The sequence below is a fragment of the Symphalangus syndactylus genome, chromosome 10 (genome assembly GCF_028878055.3).
Source record: "Symphalangus syndactylus isolate Jambi chromosome 10, NHGRI_mSymSyn1-v2.1_pri, whole genome shotgun sequence".
Lineage (NCBI taxonomy): Eukaryota > Metazoa > Chordata > Mammalia > Primates > Hylobatidae > Symphalangus > Symphalangus syndactylus.
Window position 1 is genome coordinate 126,590,024 of NC_072432.2, and position 22,964 is coordinate 126,612,987.

A 22,964-nucleotide genomic window follows, 5' to 3' on the forward strand; every position below is an offset into this window, starting at 1 on the left:
ACTTTAGCTGGTTTCTGGACCTAGCGTTTTAAAACCTGTAGCCACAAGCGTTTGAAAATTCAAATTCTAGCGTCAAGGTAGAAGCCCCCAGCTGGCGTCTGGGGCAGCCCCGAGGGAGGTGGGTCGTCGGGTTGGCGGATCCGGCTTGGGCCCGCCCCGCCAGTGTCGGCGCCGGGTGCGCAGGGACAGCAGAGCGCAGTCTTGGGCATGGGCCGCAGGCGGCGCCCAGAAAGGGCCAAGGGAGCCGGAGGCTGCAGGTTCGGGCCCCGGCGGGTGTAGGAACCAGCCGTGTTTGCTTGGGTTTTGAGAAGGCGCGAGTGTGCGACCGCTCTGTGTTACGTCCCGCACGCCGCGTCGGCATTGCTTGTTCCCTCTTCCTGCGCTTTCCTTTAGGGTGGAATTGCGTCCGATTGGCCTTCAGTTCCCGAGGGGCTGCTTACATTTAGGAACTTGTGACTCTCATACCTTCCACGGTTTCGCAGGAGCCCGAGGAGGCAAACTTCATTTGTGCCACGGCACAGGCGGGAGCTTGCGACCCTGGGAGGTGTGGCGCGAGAGAGACGTCTCGCCCGCTGCTCGGAGAGGTATTCTCATTCAGCCTCTAAGGCGTCAGCCGCGCCTCCAGGGTCCCGGGAGTCCAGAGAAAGCCCTTCGGGGTCTTCTGACCTGGGGTAGGGTGAGGGACGTGTGTGTGCGCAGGGGCGAGGGAGGGGTGACGTGTCAGGTGTCCTTTGTCCTCGCGGGTAGGTGGTTATGGGGCAGAGGGACATACAGTACTTTCGTCCCACCTTGGGGAGGGCACCAGCTTCTTGGTGCACTACTTGCAACTGTCCCATCTGTGGTGTGTTGCTGCCTACTCGCCTGTCCTCCTTTCCATTTTGCTGTCTGACCTTGGGCAAAAAAGTTCGGTAACCTCTCTGTGCCTTCGTTTCTTTTTATTTTTTATTTAATTAAAAAATATTTTTTTAGAGACAGGGTCTTGCTCTGTCACCCAGGCAGAAGTGCAGTGGCGTCATCATATCTCACTGCAGCCTCAGAATCCTGGGTTCAAGCGATCCTCCCGCCTCAGTCTCCCAGTAACTGGGACCACAGGTGCGCCCTACCACACCCTGCTAATATTTTCTAATTTTTTTGTAGAAATGGGGTCTCACTGTATTACCCAGGCTGATCTCGAGCTCCTGGCCTCAGGCGATCCTCCCTCCTTGGCCTCCTAAAGCTCTGAGATTACAGGTGTGAACCACCCACCTCACTGGTGCCTTAATTTTTTTTCTTTTTCTTTTATCCTTCCTTCCTTCTTTCTTTTTCTTTCTTTTCTTTCTTGTCTCCCTCTGTCGCCCAGGCTGGAGTGCAGTGGTGCGATCTTGGCTTATAGCAACCTCTGCCTCCCAGGTTCAAGCGATTCTTATGCCTCAGCCTCCCGATTAACTGGGACTACAGGCACCCACCACGCCCAGCTAATTTTGTATTTTTACTAGACACGGAGTTTCACCATGTTGGCCAGGTTGCTCTCAAAGTCCTGACCTCAAGTTATCCACCTGCCTTGGCTTCCCAAAGTGCTGCGATTACAGGCGTGAGCCACCTTGCCCAGCCACCTTAATTTCTTTATCGGAAAAATGCAGGTAGTAATAATTCATACCACTTAGGAGTGTTGTGAGAAAGGAATTTTATGTAAACTGCTTAGAACAATATCTGGTCAGCAGAAAGTTCTACATAGGTGTTGGCTCATGTTAAACCACAGCTCCTGTGTTGTAACATTTCCTCTTTCCAGGGTAATTTTGTGGTTAGGACCCTCCCTGTCTGCCTCTTTCATTCAGCTTTCCCTTCTCTGACCAATTGGTGGCACTCATGATTTTCTAAGCAATTTCAACCACTGGTAACCATCTCCTCCCAAGGGGACTCTCCTCTTTGCAGGCCCAAGTGGAAGCAAGATGCCAATAAATACAGTTATTGTGTCCCTCCTGTGTGCAAGCGTCTCTTCCCTGATCCATGTGCCCCTTGTGCTAAGTGGACCCAAGCTATTATTTCTTATAAGGAAAGCACTTGTATTGTGGAGATCTCCCCATCTGCACTTCTGAGTTTCCTGAAGCCAGAGACCACGTCTTTATTCCCAGTGCCTGGCACAATTTGGTCATGCAATAAATGTTTGTTGAACCCACACGTCCATCCACAGAGGACTGGCTGAGTAAGCTACGTACATCCACACAATGCAGTTTTATGCTGCTGTACAGAGGAAAGAGAACCATCTCTGTGGACTGCCTTGGAAATCTAGGATGTATTGTTAAGAGAAAAAAGCAGGACAGAGACCATATATGTGTTGCCTTTATTTTTATTTTTCCTCCTTTTCACACGTGTTGAAATGCTGCCTTTCTTGTAAGAAAGATGGGAAAATAGAAATAATGATGTGTGCATTTGCTTACATGTTAAAGAAGCAATAGGGTATAAATTATAAACTAATAAAAATGGTTACATGTAAGAAAAGAACGGGGTGAAGGAAATAGGAATGGAAGCTAGATTTCTCTGTATACACTGTTTAATAGCTTCAACTTTGGATTCATGTAAATGTTTTACTTTTTTATTTTTTTTAGACAGAGCCTCACTCCAACCCAGGCTGGAGTGCAATTGTGTGATCTCGGCTCACTGCAGCCTCTGCCACCCCGGGTTCAAGTGATTCTCCTGCCTCAGCTCCCAAGTAGCTGGGATTACAGGTGCCTGCCACCACATCCGGCTGATTTTTGTATTTTTAGTAGAGATGGGGTTTTACCATGTTGGCCAGGCTGGTCTGCAGCTCATAACCTCACGTGATCCGCCCGCCTTGGCCTCCCAAAGTGCTGGGATTACAGGCGTGAGCCACTGTGCCCGGCCACATAATTTTTTTTTTTTTTTTGAAACAACAAAAGCAGAGATGTATTGAAAATGAAAGTATACTCCTCAGGGCAAGAGTGGGTCAAAGCAAGCAACTCAAGGGCCTACATTACTATTTTTTAAAAGAAAATAACAAAGCATTTACTAAAAGAAAAGAAATAAAGTGTACATTGAGTCACTGGCATAACCACACAAATTAACTGTAAAACTCGTTAATTTGACTCTATATCCTTAGTGTGACAAAGCCTAAAAACAGAAAAAACTGCATTTAATAATGGTATACTAATGGTAATACTAATATTGTTTTTCAGGTATGTTTTTGGGGGGTTTGTTTGTTTTTTGAGACAGAGTCTCCCTCTTTTGCCCAAGCTGGAGTGCAGTGGTGCGATCTCAGCTCAGTGCAACCTCTGCCTCCTGGGCTCAAGCGATTCTCCTGCCTCAGCCTCCCGAGGAGCTGGGATTACAGGCATCTGCCACCTTGCCCAGCTAATTTTGTATTTTTACTAGAGACGGGGTTTCACCACGTTGGCCAGGCTGGTCTCGAACTCCTTACCTCAGGCGATCCACCTGCCTCGGCCTCCCAAAGTGCTCGACCCACCGCGCCTGGCCTGTTTAGGTGTTATTACATGTATTTTGTATAATATATATGTATATAAAATAACAAGTAACAATATTGTTAGAAACCCAGATTTTCAGTTAAAGATAAAAGAGATACTAGTATCAAATCAATTAAGTTAGCTATAAATTCTGTAATCTGATTGAGTCACATATTTGAGTAAACAAATCTGTAATCTGAAATTAGAATTGGCAATGTTGGTATGAATTTATATATACATATATACACATATACATATATATATATACACACACACACACACACACACACATATGTATATATATCCCGGTTGTGTCCACTGAAAGGCCAAGAAGAATGACAGTCTACTGGCTGTGAGCACCCTGGATGTCCAAATTCGTAGTTTAAATGCCATTTCCCACTAAGGAACCAGTGAGGCTTTAGGAAATGATTGATTTCAGAACTAGGGCAGGAATTGCACAAGGTGGGCCTGTGGCATTTTGTTATGCCTGAAAGCAAGGTAGCTATTAAATGCTGCTGAGGTGATGTGAAAAAAAAAAAAAAAAAAAAAAAAACCCAAGGCCCTGTAGCTCAGGGATTACAGCACTGGTCTTGTAAAGGAGTAATGACTGTAATGAATTCAAACAAATATATACAAATCCATGAGTTCATAATGATACTAAAAAAAAATCACTAATCATTCACCTTTGGATCACTTAAGAAAACAAATGTTTATTTTGCGAATTGATATATAAAGGAAAAAAATCAAGCATTTATTCTTCTGTCTATTTGAGGGTACCCAAATCATTTCTAAGGGTCGTAAATGCAACAAAATGGTAGAATTAGAAAGTCACTATCCACACCTCCTAATGAAACATTGAGACAAGGCAACTATCATCCATTGTGATTACAATTATGAGGTGAAGGTTGAAGGGGAACTTTATAACTGAACTACTGATTTATCGACCATCACTAAAAGCAAGGCAGCCAGGCACCTCTTAATGGAATAAGGTAGGAAGTACATCACCTATGAAATATTCTTACCCAAAAATGGACCCTAAATCTAATCAAATTTTTAGGTCTACTACCAAATGACAAGAAACATGGAGGGCAAAGAAACAAAAGACACCAAGAATTTCCATTGATATATTCAAGGAAAGATAAATAAATAAATTAATTAATTAATTTTTTAAAGACACCAAGATGATATAATCAGTCAAGCCAAGGATGAGAACTGATACAGATTAAAAGTTCTAAGATATCATCAACTAACAATGTTGCATATTTTTTCTCTTTCTTTCTTTCTTCCTTCCTTCCTTCCTTCCTTCCTTCCTTCCCTCTTTCTTTTCTTTCTTTGTTTTTTTTTCAGAGGCAAGGTCTAGCTTTCTTGCCATGTCAACCTCCCAAAGTGCTGAGATTACAGGCATGAGCCACCGTGCCCCACCAGATCTTATTTTCTTTCTTTCTTTTTCTTTTCTTTCTTTTTTTTTTTTTGAGATAGAGTTTCGTTCTTGTTGCCCAGGCTGGAGTGCAACAGCGTGATCTCAGCCCACTGCAACCTCCACCTCCCTGGTTCAAGTGATTCTCCTGCCTCAGCCTCCCGAGTAGCTGGCATTACAGTCATGCGCCACCACGCCTGGCTAATTTTGCATTTTTAGTAGAGACAGAGTTTCTCCATATTGGTCAGGCTGGTCTCGAACTCCCAGCCTCAGGTGATCCACCCACCTTAGCCTCCCAAAGTGTTGGGATTACAGGCGTGAGCCACCGTGCCCAGCCTTTTTTTTTTTAGAAACAGAGTCTTGCTCTGTTGCCCAGGCTGGAATGCGGTGGCGTGATCTCAGCTCACTGCAACCTCCACCTCCTGGGTTCAAGCAATTCTCCTGCCTCAGCCTCCCAAGTAGCTAGGCATGTGCCACCCCACCTGGCTAATTTTTGTATTTTTAGTAGAGATGGGTTTTTGCCATGTTGGCCAGGCTGGTCTCAAACTCCTGACCTCAGGTGGTCCGCACGCCTTGGCCTTCCAAAGTGCTAGGATTATAGGTGCGAGCCACTGCGCCCGGCCCAGATCTTATTTTCAGTAAATAAATTATAGGCAAGGTGCAGTGGCTCATGCTTGAGCTCTTGTAGACCAGGCTGGGCAACAAGTGAGACCCTGTCTCCACAAAAAAATAAAAAGTAAACCCACCCAAATTGTAAAAAGACATATTTAAGACAATCAGGGAAACGTGAATATAGATTAGTTCTTAGGGTGTTCATATAATTTGTCATGTAAGCAGAATATGTTGAGAGTTCAAGGAGGCTCTATTAACAGTTGTGCTGGGACAAAGGTGTAAACTGGATTTGTCCCAGGCAAACATGATTATCCTAGTATTACACAATTTTGTGGAATCATTGTTAATTTTTTAAATTGATAATGTTAGCACATTTATGTTTTTTTTGAAAGCTATTAGAAAAGCAGTTCTGAAAGGTTTTAGTCTCAGGATCCTTTACACTCTTAAAAATTATTGAGTCATACTCATTAGGATGGCTAGAATGAAAAACACTGAAAATAAGTTTTGGCAAGGATGTAGAGAAATTGGAAGATAAATTGGAATGCTCATACATTGCTGATTAAAATGTAAAATGGTGCAGCTGCTATGTAAAACAGTTTGACAGTTTCTTAGAAAGTTAAACATAGAGTTAGCCATAGGACCCAGCAATTCTATTCCTAGATATATTGCCAAGAGAACTAAAAACATGTATTCATACAAAAACTTGGCTACAAATGTTCGTAGCTGCATTATTTGTAATATCCAGTGGAAACAACCCAAAAGTCAACTGATGATTGGGTAAACAAAATGTGGTATGTACATACAATGGAATATTATTTAGCTATAAAAAGGAATGAAGTTCTGATACATACTACGACATGGATGGACCTTAAAGACATTTTGCTAAGTGAAAGAAGCCAGAAACAAAAGGCTACATATTGTATGATTCCATTTATCTGAAATGCCCAGAATAGGTAAATCTGTAGAGTCAAAAACTACATTAGTGGTTGCCAGCAGATAATGGGAAGGGACATGTAGAAGTGACTAATAGGCTGGTGTGGTGGCTCATGCCTGTAATCCCAGCACTTTGGGAGGCCGAGGCAGGAGGATCACAAGGTCAGGAGTTCGAGACCAGGCTGGCTAATATGGTAAAACCCTGTCTGTACTAAAAATACAAAAATTAGCTGGGCATGGTGGCAGGCGCCTGTAGTCCCATCTACTCGGGAGGCTGAGGCAGGAGAATCGCTTGAACCCGGGAGGCAGAGGTTGCAGTGAGCCGAGATCGCACCACTGCATTCCAGCCTGGGAGGCAGAGTGAGACTCCATCTCAGAAAAAAAAAAGAAGGGACTGAAATGGATATAGGGTTTTCTTTTGGGGTGATAAAAAGGTTTTGGAGTTAGCTAGTGACAGTGGCTGCCCAACCTTACAAATATACCAGAACCTACTGAAGTGTACACTTTATTTTTTATTTTTTTGAGGCAGAGCCTCACTCTGTCACCTAGGCTGGAGTGCAGTGGTGCAATCTTGGCTCACTGCAACCTCTGTTGAGTTCAAGCAATTCTCCTGCTTCAGTGTCCTGAGCAGCTGGGATTACAGGCGTGTGCCACCACACCCGGCTAATTTTTGTATTTTTTAGTAGAGATAAGGTTTTGTCATATTGGCCAGGCTGGTTTCAAACTCAGAGCCTAAAGTGATCTGCCCACCTTGGCCTCCCAAAGTGCTGGGATTATAGGTGTGAGCCAGCATGCCCAACCATGAGGTGTATATTTTATTTATTTTTTTGTGTTTCTTGTTTTTTGTTTCTGAGGTGTACATTTTAAAATAGTGAAGCTGCTGCTCATGGCAGTACTTGCCTGTAATCCCAGCAACTCAGGAGGCTGAGGCAGGAGGATTGCTTGAACCCAGGAGTTTGAGGCTGCAGTGAGCCATGATTGCACCATTGTACTCCAGCCTGGGAGACAGAGTGAGACCCCAACTCTAAAATAATTAAAAATAAATACTACTCGGGAGGCTGAGGCAGGAGAATGGCGTGAACCCAGGAGGCGGAGCTTGCAGTGAGCCGAGATAGCGCCACTGCAGTCTGGCCTGGGCGAAAGAGCGAGACTCCATCTCAAAAAAATAAATAAATAAAAATAAAAATAATAAAAATAAAAATAAAAATAAATAAATAAATAAAATTGTGAATCTAGTGGTTTACGAATTAAATCTCAAAAATATTTTAGAAGTATTGGCCGGGCGCGGTGGCTCATGCCTGTAATCCCAGCACTTTTTTGGGAGGCTGAGGTGGGCGGATCACCTGAGGTTGGGAGTTCGAGACCAGCCTGACCAACATGGTGAAACCCCATCTCTACTAAAAAAATACAAAATTAGCTGGGTGTGGTGGTTCATGCCTGTAATCCCAGGTATTCGGGAGGCTGAGGCAAGAGAATCACTTGAACCTGGGAGGCAGAGGTTACAGTGAGCCAAGATCAAGCCATTGCACTCCAGTCCAGGCAAGAAGAGCAAAACTTCGTCTCAAAAAAAAAAAAAAAAAATATATATATATATATATATATATATATATATATAATTAGAAGTATTAAGGACCCCAAAGAGCTTTCCTTTATGTTTGATGCATAAATATTCAGATAAATGGATTATTTTCTAACATTAGAAATTAAAACTGAAAAAATTTTTAAAATACTCATTTGATTTTTAAAAACAGCTCTGGTGTGTTGGCTCATGCCTGTAATCCCAGCGCTTTGAGAGGCCGTGGTGGGTGGATCACCTGAGGTCAGGAGTTCAAGATTAGTGTGGCCAACATAGCGAAACCTCATCTCTACTAAAAATTAGCTGGGCGTGGTGGCAAGCACCTGTAGTCCCAGTTTCTTGGGAGGCTGAGACAAGAGAATTGCTTTAACCTAGGAGGCGAAGGTTGCAGTGAGCCGAGATTGTGCTACTGCACTCTAGCCTAGGTGACAGAGCAAGATTCCATCTCAAGAAAAAAAAAATTAAAATTTAAAAAACATAGTAATAATAAACATATTACATGTTAAGGACTTATTTTTACGAAAATAAGTATATTTTTCAAACAGCATCATGATGAATGACATTGTTTTACACTTTTGTCAATAGATTTGTAAAAATTTGCAACTCTGTCATATCTAGTTTAATAGGAGACAGCTGGATTTTCAGATTTGTGGCTGCATTCAATCTGTTGGAAAATTCTGCTGTACACGAGATAATGAGAACAAAAAGATAAACAAAATATTAATATTGTTATAAAAATAGTTTTGACTTAGCAGGCTGCCTGACAGGGCCTTGGTAAGTCCCAGGAATCCAGACCACACTTTGTAAAGTATTATTAGAAACACACATAAGTATTAATTGTTGAAATGATGCAATGTCTGGGATTTGCTTTAAAATTCCCAACACTGGGCAGTAGACACTAAGCAGACCAGATTCCACTTGCTAGTGGGCATTGCTCAGCTTCCTCTGTGACTATGTCTGACAAGTCCAATATGGATGAGATCGAGAAATTCAATAAGTCGAAACTGAAGAAGACAGAAATGCAAGAGAAAAATCCACTGCCTTCCAAGTAATGGATCGAACAGGAGAAGCAAGCAGGCTTCGTAATGAGGCGTGCATCGCCAATATGCACTGTTCATTCCACAAAGCATTGCTTTCTATTTTACTTCTTTTAGCTGTTTAACTTTGAAGGATGCAAAGAGGTTAAATCAAGTTTAAATGACTGTGCTGCCCCTTTCACATCAAAGAACTGCTGATGATGATGGCTGTGCCAGCCTCTCTTATCTGCTTGTCTGGCTGGCAGGGAAGGAAAGAACTTGCATGTTGGTGAAGGAAGAAGTGTGGTAGGATGGCAGTGAAATCTAGAATAAAACTAAGCTGGCCCAAAGCATCTTGCAGGCTGTAAAATGCAGTTTAATCAGAGTGCCAATTTTTTTGGTTATTGTTCAAATAATTTTAATTATGGAAATGCATAATTTTTTTTTTGGGGGGATAGAGTTTCTCTTTTGTTGCCCAGGTTGGAGTGCAATGGTGCAATCTCAGCTCACTGCAACCCCGCCTCCCAGGTTCAAGCAATTCTCCTGCCTCAGCCTCAGGTGACTGCCACCATGCCCAGCTAATTTTTTGTTTTGTTTTGTATTTTTAGTAGAGATGGGGGTTTCACCATGTTGGCCAAGCTAGTCTTGAACTCCTGCCCTCAGGTAATCTGCCTGCCTTGGCCTCTCAAAGTGCTGGGATTACAGGCATGAGCCACCACGCCTGGTTCAATTTTTAAAATAAGCAAATAAAAAGTTTTAAAACTTAAAAAATAAAATTCTCCATGACAGAGGATGGTGGTGAAGGAGTGGTCAAAAGCTAGATGAAAAAGATTATCAACATCTTGACAACTGTAGAAGCTGGGTGATGGATCACAGATGTCCTCTATGTTAATCTCACTTCTTTAGTGTAACTCTGAAATTGCCCATAATAAAAATTGTTGTTATTAGCTGGGCTAATTACAGTGGCTCATGCCTTAAGCCCAGCACTTTAGGAAGCTGAGGTGGGAGGATCACTTGAGCTCAGGAGTTTGAGACCAGCCTGGGCAACATAGTGAGACCTCATCCCTACTAAGAATAAAAAAATTAGCTGGGTGTTAGTGGCACATGCCTGTGGTCCCAGCTACTTGGGAGGCTGTGGCGGGAGGATCGCTTGAGCCAAGGAGGTCAAGGCTGCAATGAGCTGTAATCATACCGCTGCACTCCAGCCTGGGTGACAGAGCAGGTTGCTGTTTCAAAACAAAACAAAACAAAAACAAAAAAATTGTTATTGCTCTTATTTCAATCAATGCTTATTTAGCAGAGCAAAAGACCTGGATGTAGTTGGTAGGAGGGAAAACCAAGTTAGGGACTGGATATGTAAAGATGCAAAGATGAATTAGATACAGTTCCTGCATTCGACAGGTTTTCATCTGACGAGGGGAAACAATGATACATAGCTGGATAGAACTATCAGGAAGACATCTGATAAAGAACCCATCATATTTAATGAGCACCAGGCACTCTGCTGAGGGGCTTACATGCACTTCCTCCTCAAGGCAACTCTCTCAGACTGGCATCATTATCTCTATCTTGCAGAGGAGGAAACTGAAGCTCCGAGAAGTTGAGTAACTTGCCCAAGATCTCACAGCAGAAAGTGGTAGAGCTGCAACTTAAACTTCAGATTGTTGACTCCAAAGCCTGTGCTTTTCACGGCTCCACCCTTTCTTTCTAAACCTTTCAGTTACACAATCCTGGAACATCACTCTCACTGTGTACCATGTAAATGGCACTCATCAGAGACCCAGCTGGTGACCTAAAGGAGCCCACAGTCTTTAGAGAACAAAAAATATTATCAGCCAGGTTGGTCTTTACACTGTACCTATGTCCTCACTCAATCCTCACAATTTAAACTCATGGAGTAGGGGCTAGGCGGGGTGGCTCACACCTATAATCCCAGCACTTTGGGAGACCGAGACAGGCGGATTGCTTGAGGTCAGGAATTCGAGACCAGCTTGGCCAACATGGTGAAACCCTGTCACTACTAAAAATATAAAAATTAGCCAGGCTTGGTGGCGGGCGCCTGTAGTGCCAGCTACTTGGGAGGCTGAGGCAGGAGAATTGCTTGAACCTGGGAGGCGGAGGTTGCTGTGAGCCAAGATCACACCACTGCACATCAGCCTGGGCGACAGAGTGAGGCTCTGTCTCAAAAAAATAAATAAATAAAAATTCATGGAGTAGGCATTTCTGTTCAAGTTTGCCTTTCTTTTCTTGACTCTCTTCCTCAAGGTTTTGGAAAGCAACATCTCTTAAAAAGAATAAATTCAATGACAACTCTCCTGTAACTAGCAAATGCAAATAACCATATATAAGGATATGGATTCAAGACCATAAAGATAAAGAAGTAGGTTTATCACATCACTATTCATAATGCAGAAACGTGAAAACAGTGAAAGCTTGCTCATCAATGGCACATCCACACTGGGGAATTCTCCAGCCATTTTTTTTTTTTTTTAAGAATGACATGGAGCTAAGCCAGATGTCAAGGAGAGGTTTCCATAAGGTATTGTTAAATGGCGAATTTAAGATTTAACAGGCCAGGTGTGGTGGCTCACTCCTGTAATTCCAGCATTTTGGGAGGCCAAGGTGGGTGGATCATTTGAGGTCAGGAGTTCAAGACCAGCCTGGCCAACATGGTGAAACCCCATCTCTACTAAAAACACAAAAATTAGCTGTGTGTGTTGGTACACACCTGTAATCCCAGCTGCTCGGGAGGCTGAGGCACAAGAGTCACTTGAACCTGGGAGGCAGAGGTTGCAGTGAGCTAATATTGTGCCACTGCACTCCAGCCTGGGCAATAGACTGAGACTCTGTCTCAAAATAAATAAATAAATAAAAAATAAATAATAAGAAAGATACCGTGAGTGCTTGTTTACAAAACTATGATTTAAGAAGTGACTGCTCGGCCGGGTGCAGTGGCTCACGCCTCTAATCCCAGCATTTTGGGAGGCCAAGGCGGGTGGATCTCCTGAGGTCAGGAGTTTGAGACCAGCCTGGCCAAAATGGCAAAACACTGTCTTTACCAAAAATACAAAAAATTAACTGGGCATGGTGGCATGCACCTATAATCCCAGCTACTTGAGAGGCTGAGGTAGGAGGATCGCTGGAGCCTGAGAGACGGAGGTTGCAGTGAACTGAGATCGCACCACTGCACTCCAGCCTGGGTAACAGAGCCAGACTCTGTCCCCTTTCTCCCCCCAAAAAATAAGTGAATACTCTGTATGTGTAGACTCATATATATGTGTAGGTATAAGATTACCTAAGTAAAGAGAAAATATGGGAGGATACCTCCCAGGTTTTCGGTGTGGATGGGTGACCTTGGGCAAATGGTGTTGACATAGGGGAAGGAAGGAGGAGAGGAAGATGGGGGGCTCAGCAAAACAAAAGGAAAGAAAAAAAAGCACTTTTTTTTTTTTACAAAGCATATATGTTACTATATTTATGTAGTTAAGTAAAATTATGTATGAATGTGATTATGATAAAGAGATTACATTTTAAAGTATTTCCTTTAAAAAGAAATGGAAGGCTGAAATAAATTCCTGGGAATTGATGACTAAATGGTAAGCAATACCTCTTAGCTTTCCAAAGACCATATGATCAACAATTTTAGATGAAGATTTCTTCATAAGGATAAACAAAAGTGAGAGAAAGTAAAAAAGGAAGTATTTGCTCCCCTTCATTCTAAGAGTAACAAACTAATGGAATTGAATCATAACAAATATACCAACCACAGCTTTCAAGGTTCATGTGGTCTAAACGTGGTTAATAACAGGAGTTTGAAACACGCTGTAAGGGCTGGCCACGGTGCCTCATGCCTGTAATCCCAGCACTTTGGGAGGCCAAGGGGTACCGATCATGAGGTCAGGAGTTCAAGACCAGCCTGACCAACATGGTGAAACCCCGTCTCTATTAAAAATACAAAAATTAGCCAGGCATGGTGGCGCACGCCTGTAATCCCAGCTACTTGGGAGGCTGAGGCAGGAGAATCACTTGAATCCAGGAGGTGGAGGTTACAGTGAGCCGAGATTGTGCCATTGCACTCCAGCCTGGGCAGCAGAGTGAGACTCAGTCTCAAAAAATAAAAAAATAAAGAAACACACTGTAAGATAATTACTGCTTGCAGCAGAGCTACTTTTCTGATTATAGGCCAAATGGAAAAATAATATTACAATATTTATCATCCTTGAATGCCTGCTAAGAATCAGGGAACCACTATATTCTTTTGCATATGAGGCTACAGAATTTTTTAAAATAAAAATTTAATATATATATTTTTCTGTAGAGGTGGGGTTTCACTATGTTGCCCAGACTGGTCTCAAACTTCTGGGCTCAAGGGAGCTGCCTGCGTCTGCCTCCCAAAGTGCTGAGATTACAGGCGTGAGCCACTGTGCTCAGCCTACAAAATTTTTAATGTGGATTATGAAGGCTAGTTTAGGCTCAGGGATATACTAATAATTTTAAAGAATATTCTAATATACTAAACATTTTATTTTATTTTTATTTATGTATTTATTTTTTTATTTTTATTTTTTATTTTTTTTTTGAGACAGTCTCGCTCTGTCACCAGGCCCGAGGGCAGTGGCGTGATCCCGGCTCACTGCAACCTCCGCCTCCCGGGTTCAAGCAATTCTTCTGCCTCAGCCTCCCGAGTAGCTGGGATTACAGGTGCACGCCACCACACCCAGCTAATTTTTGTATTTTTAGTGGAGACGAGGTTTCACCATGTTGGCCAGGATGGTCTCGATCTCTTGACCTCATGATCCACCTGCCTCGGCCTCCCAAATTGTTGGGATTATTTTATGTTTTTAAATTTGTAGAACAAGCACCAAGTGAAACCAAAATATTTTCAAACAATGTAAAGACAGCTATATAAACAAAAAAATCTTGTAAATATGAAATAGCCATGAAAGTAACAGAAGTCATATCCATGTTGAACGTTTGACTCCACGTGTCTGCTTTGACTGTGATACAAACCCATCACATTACTAACGTTCCCTTACTTCTTCTACAACAATTATAAGATTGCTTAGCTTCCTTTTCCCTTTTCTTTCTTTTCTTTTGTTTTTTTTTTTTTTTTTTTGGAAACAGAGTCTCACTCTGTGGCCCAGGCTGGAGTGCAGTGGCATGATCTCGGCTCACTGCAACCTCCACCTCCTGGGTTCAAGCGATTCTCGTGCCTCAGCCTCCCTAGAGGCTGGGATTAACAGGCACATGCCACCATGCCCAGCTAATTTTTTGTATTTTTAGTAGAGATGGGGTTTCGTCATGTTGGCCAGGCTGGTCTCAAACTCCTGGCCTCAACAGAGCTGCCCACTTTGGCCTCCCAAAGTGCTGGGTTGGCAGGCGTGAGCTACCACACCCAGCTAGCTTCCTTTTCATTCCGTGTTTTCAGTTTAATATTTGTACAAGTATTTAGCTGGGCACGGTGGCTCACTCCTGTAATCCTAGCACTTTAGGAGGCCAGGCAGGCGGATCATGAGGTTAGGAGTTCGAGGCCAACATTAGTGAAACACTCTGTAATCCCAGCACTTTGGGAGGCCAAGGCAGGAGAATCCCTTGAGCCTGGGAGTTCAAGACCAGCCTGGGTAATGTAGTGAGACCCTGTCTCTGTTTTTAAAACAATTTAAAAAAGAAACATTCCAGGATAACTCTAATTTCCAAAAAAAAAAAAAAAAAAGAAAACTAAAACTTAGGAAACATGATCAAAAAATAAAAAATTTTAAAAAGAGGAGTAGATAATTGGAGACAACAGGTGTGGATTTGTTGTGGTTTTTTGGTTTGTTTTTTAGAGGGTCTTACTCTGTCACCCAGGCTGGAGTGCAGTGGCATGCCCATGGCTCACTGCAGCCTTTAACTCCGGGTCTCCAGTGATCCTCCCACCTCAGCCTACCAAGTAGCTGGGACTACAGGTGTGCAGCACCATGCACGGTGAATATTTTTTACTTTGTAGAGATGGGGTCTCCCTAATTGCCAGGTTGGTCTTGAACTCCTGGGCTCAAACAATCCTTCTCCTTTGGCCTCCCAGAGCACTGCGATTATAGGCATGAGCCGCTGAGCCCAGCCTGTTTTTGTTTTAAGACATTTTGCTGAGCAGAGAAATAGCAATTGCTGGAGAGAAATATGGCATATAGAACATTTCAACAATGAAATTGAACATTTTGGAGCACTAAAGTAAAAAAGTGTGATCTTATCCTTTGGGTAAGATGTTCTTAGATAATATATTACCTACCCTAATCAAAAATACTTAAAAAATATATATATATATTTATTTTTAGACAGAATTTCGCTTTTGTTGCCCAGGCTGTAGTGCAATGGCACAATCTTGGCTCACTGCAACCTCCATCTCCTGGGTTCAAGCGATTCTCCTGCCTCAGCCTCCCGAGTAGCTGGGATTACAGGCACACACTACCATGCCCAGCTATTTTTTGTATTTTTAGTAGAGATGGGGTTTCACCATATTGACCAGGCTAGCCTCGAACTCCTGACCTCAGGTGATTCTCCCGCCTCGGCCTCCCAAAGTGCTGGGATTACAGGCATGAGCCACCGCGCCCAGGTATTTATTTATTTTTTGAGGTAGAGTTTCACTCTGTTGCCCAGGCCGGAGTACAGTGGCACAATATCTGCTCACTGCAATCTTCACCTCCTGGGTTTAAACAATTTTCACACTTCAGCCTCCCGAGTAGCTGGAACTACAGGCATGCGCCACCACTCCTGACTACTTTTTTATATTTTTAGTAGAGACAGGGTTTCACTATCTTGGCCAGCCTGGCCACAAGTGATCCGCCTGTCTTGGCCTCCCAAAGCGCTGGGATTACAGGTGCTCTTGATGTTATTTTTAATTTGTTCCTCTATCTAACCCATTTCCTGTAAAGGGGTGGTTGGATCTAGAGATAAAATGAAATTTAGGATCAGCCTTGGGGGTGGGGCTGTATACTTCTTACTGTATCGCAGGAGGCATGTGATGTCTGATTGTCCCACTTTTACTAATGATAAGACAGATTGATCTGTTACAAAAGTTTCCATCAATCTTTCCCCTGGTGGCTACAGGAGCCATGAATAATCACTGCTTATTTTTATTACTTCATTAGAGTTACAAAATGGCAATTTCCTAATTCTGTTACTTCCTTTTGCATCTTTACCTGGAACTCTGCTTTAAATAGAACTTTCCCCCAGCAACCAGTTATCTGATCACCCTGAATACAATTTGCACAGGAAAAGCAGGATAAATGCTTGATTTTTTCCTTTCATTAACCAGTTTTTAGAATAATGAATTTAGTGCCTTAGCGACCTTCAATGAATACCTGATATTTGGTTGTTGTTCTTGCTAGTTTTTATTTTATTTTATTTATTTTTATTTTTGTGGAGACAAGATCTCACTATGTTGCCCAGACTGGTCTACTAACTCCTGGGCTCAAGCAATCCTCCCACTTCAGCCTCCCAAAGTGCTGGGATTTGGGTGGCATGAGCCATTAACACCCGGCCTGTTCTTACTAGTTTTATATGATCTTAAGGAATTTTATACATGTAATGAGTTTTATTCCATTGTAATTATTTTTGTTATACTCAAATCGTCCCATCTTTTGCCAATAGGGGTCTTTTCATTTTGGCTTCTGTGTCCTATTAACATGACCCAGTAGTAGTGGATTGCTTCCTTCCTTTCTAGAATGGCAAGATTGAAGCAACCATGTCTTCAAGGAGCCCTAATTCCTAGTAAGGGGAAAGGCTATTTACGAGCTACAATTTGAAGAGTGAGATGCCATTGCTCTTGAATTCACATTGATTTTAGTTTTCTAGGTCTCGGTGGATGACACATCTAGGAAATATATGCTCTTTAAAAGCAGGAAAAAAATCATAAATTTGTATTAATATTTCCAATTCAGATTTAAGATTTCAGGCTTATACTTCTTTAAAATGAGGCTTGTATCTCTCCTCTCTTTTACTGCCCAGGCTGGAGGGCAATGGCACAATCTTGGCTCACTGAAAACTGTGCCTCCCAGGTTCAAGCTATTCTCTTGCCTCACCCTCCCGAGTAGCTGGGATTACAGGCACGTGCCACCATGCCCAGCTAATATTTTTTGTATTTTTAGTAGAGACGGGGTTTCACCATGTTGGCTAGGATGGTCTCCATCTCTTGACCTTGTGATCCGCCCACCTTGGCCTCCCAAAGTGCTGGGATTACAGGCGTGAGCCACCGCGCCTGGCCAAAAATCTTGATTCATAATAACATTAATGTAATTACTTATTTGCTTTATTCTAAAATATACACATAAAGGTATTAAAATAGCAATATTGTTATTACTAAACATAAGATTACCTGGGCGTGGTGGCTCATGTCTGTAATCCCAGTATTTTGGGAGGCTGAGGTGGGCAGATTACCTGAGGTCAGGAGTTAAGAGACCAGCCTGGCAAACATTGGTGGAACCCCACCTGTACGAAAAATACAAAAATTAGCCAGGTATGATGGCATGTGCCTGTAGTCCCAGCTACTTGGGAGGCTGAGGCAGGAGAATCAGTTGAACCCAGGAGGCAGAGGTTGCAGTGAGCCAAGATCACACCACTGCACTCCAGCCTGGGTGACAGAAAGAGATTCCGTCTGAAAGAAAGAAGGAAGGAAAGAAAGAAAGAGAGAGAGAAAGAAAGAGAGAGAAGGAAAGAGAGAGAGAAAGAAAGAGAGAGAAGGAAAGAGAGAGAGAAAGAAAGAGAGAGAGAGAAGGAAAGAAAGAGAGAAGGAAAGAAGGAAGGAAGGAAGGAAGGAAGGAAGGAAGGAAAGAAAGAAAGAAAGAAAGAAAGAAAGAAAGAAAGAAAGAAAGAAAGAAAGAAAGAAGGAAGGAAGGAAGGAAGGAAAGAAAGAAAGAAAGAAAGAAAGAAAGAAAGAAAGAAAGAAAGAAAGAAAGAACCATAAGATTATTGAATATAATTTAAGACTTCTTTGCTATTTGTTTTTGTCTTTAGGGTATACCGAGTAAATAATTGCAATCAGCTGGGCATGGTGGCTCACTCCTGTAATCCCAGCACTTTGGAAGGTCAAGGCAGGAAGATTGCTTGAGGCCAGGTGTTTTAGACCAGCCTGAACAACATAGCTAGACCACCCCCACCATCTCTACAGAAAGTAAAATTAGCCAAGTGAGATGGCACATGCCTATAGTCCCAGCTACTTGGGAGGTTGAGGCAGGAGGATCACTTGAGCCCAGGAGGTTGCGGCTGCTTGAGCCATGATTGGGCCACTGCACTCCAGCCTGAGTGACAGAGCGAGACCCTGTCTTAAATAACAATAATTTCAATCAAATGCTATGTTTCAAGTCACTTGAAATAGGCTTCTTTTCTATATAGCTGTGATATTCATTTTAGATGTCGACTCAACTGGGTCAAGGAATACCCAGATAGCTGGTAAAGCATTATTTCTGGTTATGTCTGTGAGGATGTTTCTGGAAGAGATTGGCATTTGAATCAGTGATTGAGTAAGGAAGAGCTGCCTGATGTGGGCAGGCATCATCTAATTTGTTGAGGGCCTGGATAGAATAACAAGACAGAGGAAAGTCTAATTCACTCTGTCTTCTGGAGCTGGGACACCCATTTTCTCCTGCTGTTGGACATATGAACTCTAGCTTCTCAGGCCTTCAGACTCTGGGACTTACACCAGGGGCCCACAGGTTCTCAGGCCTTCGGACTCAGACTGAATTATGCCACTGGCTTCCCTGGTTCTCCAGCTTGCAGATGGTATATCATGGGGCTTCTCAGCCTCTAGTCATGTGAACCAGTTCCCTTAATAAATACCCTCTTATTTACCTATCTGGAAAATTCTGACTTATACAATGGCTATGTGAGGAACTTGATATACGTTTATATGCATTTTTGTTTCTTTTCAATTTTCTAGGAATGGCTTGTCTCTTCTCATATATTATTATTTTTCTTTGTAGAGATGGGGTCTTGCTGTGTTGCCCAGGCTGATCTTGAATTCCTGGTCTCAAGTGATCCTCCTGCCTCAGCCTCCTAAAGTGCTGGGATTACAGGCATGAGCCAGTGTATCCTGCTCATTCACTGTTCAACACACTCAATTTTTCCTTCACCCCATGAATCCAGCAAGACTGCTTTTGCTCAGGCCCCCAATAGCCTCCTCATTGCCAAATTCAGTGGAATGAAGTGGTATGCTCTCGACTCACTGCAACCTCTGCCTCCTGGGTTCAAGCATTTCTTGTGCCTCAGCTTCCCAAGTAGCTGGGATTACAGGTGTGCACCACACACCTGGCTAATTTTTGTATTTTTAGTAGACATGGGGTTTCACCATGTTGGCTAGGCTGGTTTTGAACTCCTGACCTGAGGTGATCATCCTGCCCGGGCCTTCCAAAGTGCTGGGATTATAAGCATGAGATAACGTGCCCGCCCTGCCCAGCTCATTCTTTTTATTTATTTATTTTTTTTCTGAAACAAAGTCTTACTTTGTTACAGTAGGTAGCTGGTCAGGCATGAGCAGGGCAGGAGAGGGCTCCGCCCAACACACACAAATATCAAGAATGTCAGGCAACCATCAGGTGATGATCAGGCAGTTGTTAACTGTCTTTCTGAAATAATAATTGGTCACAGCCAGTGTCAGGGAAAGGCAGTGTCCTAATACATGGAAAACACCTGAAATGTGATCAGTGGCTTCTTGAGAAGACCTCAAGGGTTGGGGAAGTGGGTTCAGGAATGTGCCTGCAGACAGCCCACCCCAAGGGAAGAATCAGGGGAGAAGTAACAAGACCCAGAAGCATGCCAGCTTATAAAACCCTAAGTCAAAAGGTCAAACCGCACACTTGTCTTTCAAGTCACACACTTGGTCCTCGTCCAAGTGTATGTTCTTTCCTTCCTTTTATTCGTGCTCTAAAGCTTTTCAATAAGCTTTCACTCCTGCTCTAAAACTTGCCTTGGTTTCTCCTTCTGCCTTAGGTCCCTCGGTTGAATTCTTTCTTCTGAGGAAGCAAGATTTGAGATTGCTGCAGACCCCTACAAATTGGCCTTGTGGATTTGAGATTGCTGCAGACCCCTACAAATTGGCCTTGTCTAACATATTTTGGTGCCATGTGACTCGGATACCTTCTACCAGTAACAACTCTGTTGTCCAAGCTAGAGTGCAGTGGCGTAACCATGGCTCACTGCAGCCTTAACCTCCTGGGCTCACGCAATCCTCCTACCTTAGCCTCCTGGGTAGCTAGGACTATAGGCACACGACCCAATGCCTGGCTAATTGTTTTGTATTATTTTATATATATATATATATTTTTTTTGTAGAGATGGGGTTTCGCCATGTTGCCCAGGCTGGTCTTGAACTTCTGACCTCAAGCGATCCTTCTGCCTCAGCCTTCCAAAGTGCTGGGATCACAGGCATTAGCCACCACGCCCGGCCTCTTTTCCATTCTTGTACACAATTCTATTTCCAATAAAAACTTAACCTGGATAATGTCACTTTTCTGCTTCAGTCCTATTATCATAAGTTAGAATTTCCTAACATGGCTACTAGGCCCTCCCTGATCTGCTCCTGTGTCTCTTTGACCTCATTTGTACCTCCCTTCCCCATCTCTCACTAAGCTTAATTACATGGGATGTGTTCACCAACAGCCCAAGCTCTATTCTGTCTTAATTTCTTCTCTTTTCTTTTTTTTTTTGTGAGACGAAGTTTTGCTCTTGTTGCCCAGAATGGAGTGCAATGGTGCGATCTTGGCTCACTGCAACCTCTGCCTCCCAGGTTCAAGCGATTCTCCTGCCTCAGCCTCCCAAGTAGCTGGGACTACAGGTGCCCGCCACCACGCCCGGCTAATTTTTTTGTATTTTTAGTAGAGATGGGGTTTTGCCATGCTGGCCAGGCTGGTCTCGAACTCCTGACCTCAGGTGATCCGCCCACTGGCCTCCCAAAGTGCTGGGATTACAGGCGTGAGCCACCGCCCCCAGCCCTCAATTTCTTACATACACTCTGCTGTCTGGCCTTTCCCTGCCTCTTGTCATTCTTGTGCTCAGAGCTTGAATGTCTCTTGCTCAGAAAGACCTTCCTTGTCCATCCCTCTCCTCTGCTTTTACGAAGGTAGTCACTGGATACCTTACGATGGTTGGTCCATGTATTAAATATATGAGTATGCTTGTTTAGGCTTCATCTCCCCCATTAGACTGTAAACATCTTGGGAGTAGGAGCCATTTTGGTCTTGCTCATTGGCACAATGATTGGCATGTAGTAGGCACTCAATATGTGTTGGCTGTTTAATAAGTCTGAGAAGTTTGACTCTAAGTACAATCATCCACATCAGACTTCTCTACAAATTGTATATTCAGTGGGCATCAGCTCTGCCCAGTGAAAGAAAGCAAACCCGGAATGCAGTGCTTGTGACTTCGTACAGGCTCAGTAAGGGACAGCTATATTAATTGGGATAATGGTAGGGGAGGGATACACACAAACTTCCTTATTTCTTACAGACTTTTCACTTAGTCCCCTTGTTCAGTTGCATGGCTTCCTATGACTTTATTTATTTTTATTTTATTGATTCATTTTTTTTTGAGATGGAGTCTTGCTTTGTCACCCAGGCTGGAGTGCAGTAGCGCAATCTCGGCTCACTGCAACCTCTGCCTCCCAAATTCAGGTGATTCTCCTGCCTCAGCCTCCTAAGTAGCTGGGACTACAGGTGCATGCCACCATGCCCAGCTAGTTTTTGTATTTTCAGTAGAGATGGGGTTTCACCATGTTGGCCAGGATGGTCTCGATCTCCTGACCTCGTGATCCACCCGTCTCAGCTTCCCAAGGTGCTGAGACTACAGGTGTGAACCACTGCGCCCTGCCCCCTGTGACTTAGAAACAAAAATAGCTTATAATTAGCATGACTTCAAGTCTTTCATATACACTTTTTTATGTACTCGTCTTAATCACACTCTGAGGCAGTTACTATATCTCCATTTTGCAGAGGAGAAAAAGGAGGCTTAGAGAGATTAAGGAACTAGGCTGAGGTCTCCCAGCTAATTAGAGGCAGAGCTGGGTTTAAAACCCATTCTTTGAATTCCAGGGCTAGCTTTGTTTATTCCACACTACAGATTAATCTCATAATGAGGCGTGGAAGGGAAAGATCCCATGTTTTCCCAAAACACAGCCACATTTCGTCACTGACTCTTGCCAGTGAACCTTTTGTTCCTCAAATACTAGGAACAAAAATCATTCATTTGGAACTGCTCTTTCTTCCTCTGTACGTGCTTCATGCATTTCTCTTTGTAAACAAGACTTTAAATAAATTACTTCTAGGCCAGGAGCAAGGGCTTATGACTGTAATCCCAGCAATCTGGAAGTCCAAGGCAGGAGCATCACTTGAGGCCAGGAGTTTGACACCAGCCTGGGCAAAAAATCAAGACCCCCATCTCTACTAAAAAATAATAAGAAGAAAACCAAAGAAATCACTTCTAATTGTTTTATTCTATAGGCACATCTCACTTAAATAAAAATTCATTTATATACAGATCTTAGTGTTTTAAAGTCTATAAATTAAGTAAAAATCTCCTTAAGTCTCATTTTAGAGAGTGTTTTAGTTGTAAAAAGGCTCGACATAGACTTCTTTAGATAATGAAAACCCCTGGCATGTTTCGGGCAATTATTCAATTCAATGTGCACAGCTTTCAGAACACAGAATGCAGAGATGCCTGGAATTAATGGTCTGGCAGCAAGTCTGTTTCTCATGTTTTCCAATCTGAATGTATAAATTTTTAATCTTACAAACCTGTAATGAATGTGTTGGATTACTGTCGTTGCTCTATTGTCAGCATATAAAGAGACTTGGCTTCTTGGCAGAATGATTAAGTTAAGGATATTGCATTCTAACCACAAGGAAACACAGATCTCCTCCTTGTCAGCATTCTTCCTTTCAAAAGGGTTGCTTAAAGTGGTGCTTAAAAGATAATTCTATCCTAAATCA

At 43.0% G+C, this 22,964-nt stretch overlaps 1 pseudogene; it reads left to right on the plus strand.

The window, feature by feature from the left end:
- The first annotated feature begins 8,092 nt into the window (after positions 1 to 8,092).
- Positions 8,093 to 10,774, plus strand: LOC129491670 (thymosin beta-4-like; annotated as a pseudogene).
- Positions 10,775 to 22,964: the final 12,190 nt, after the last annotated feature.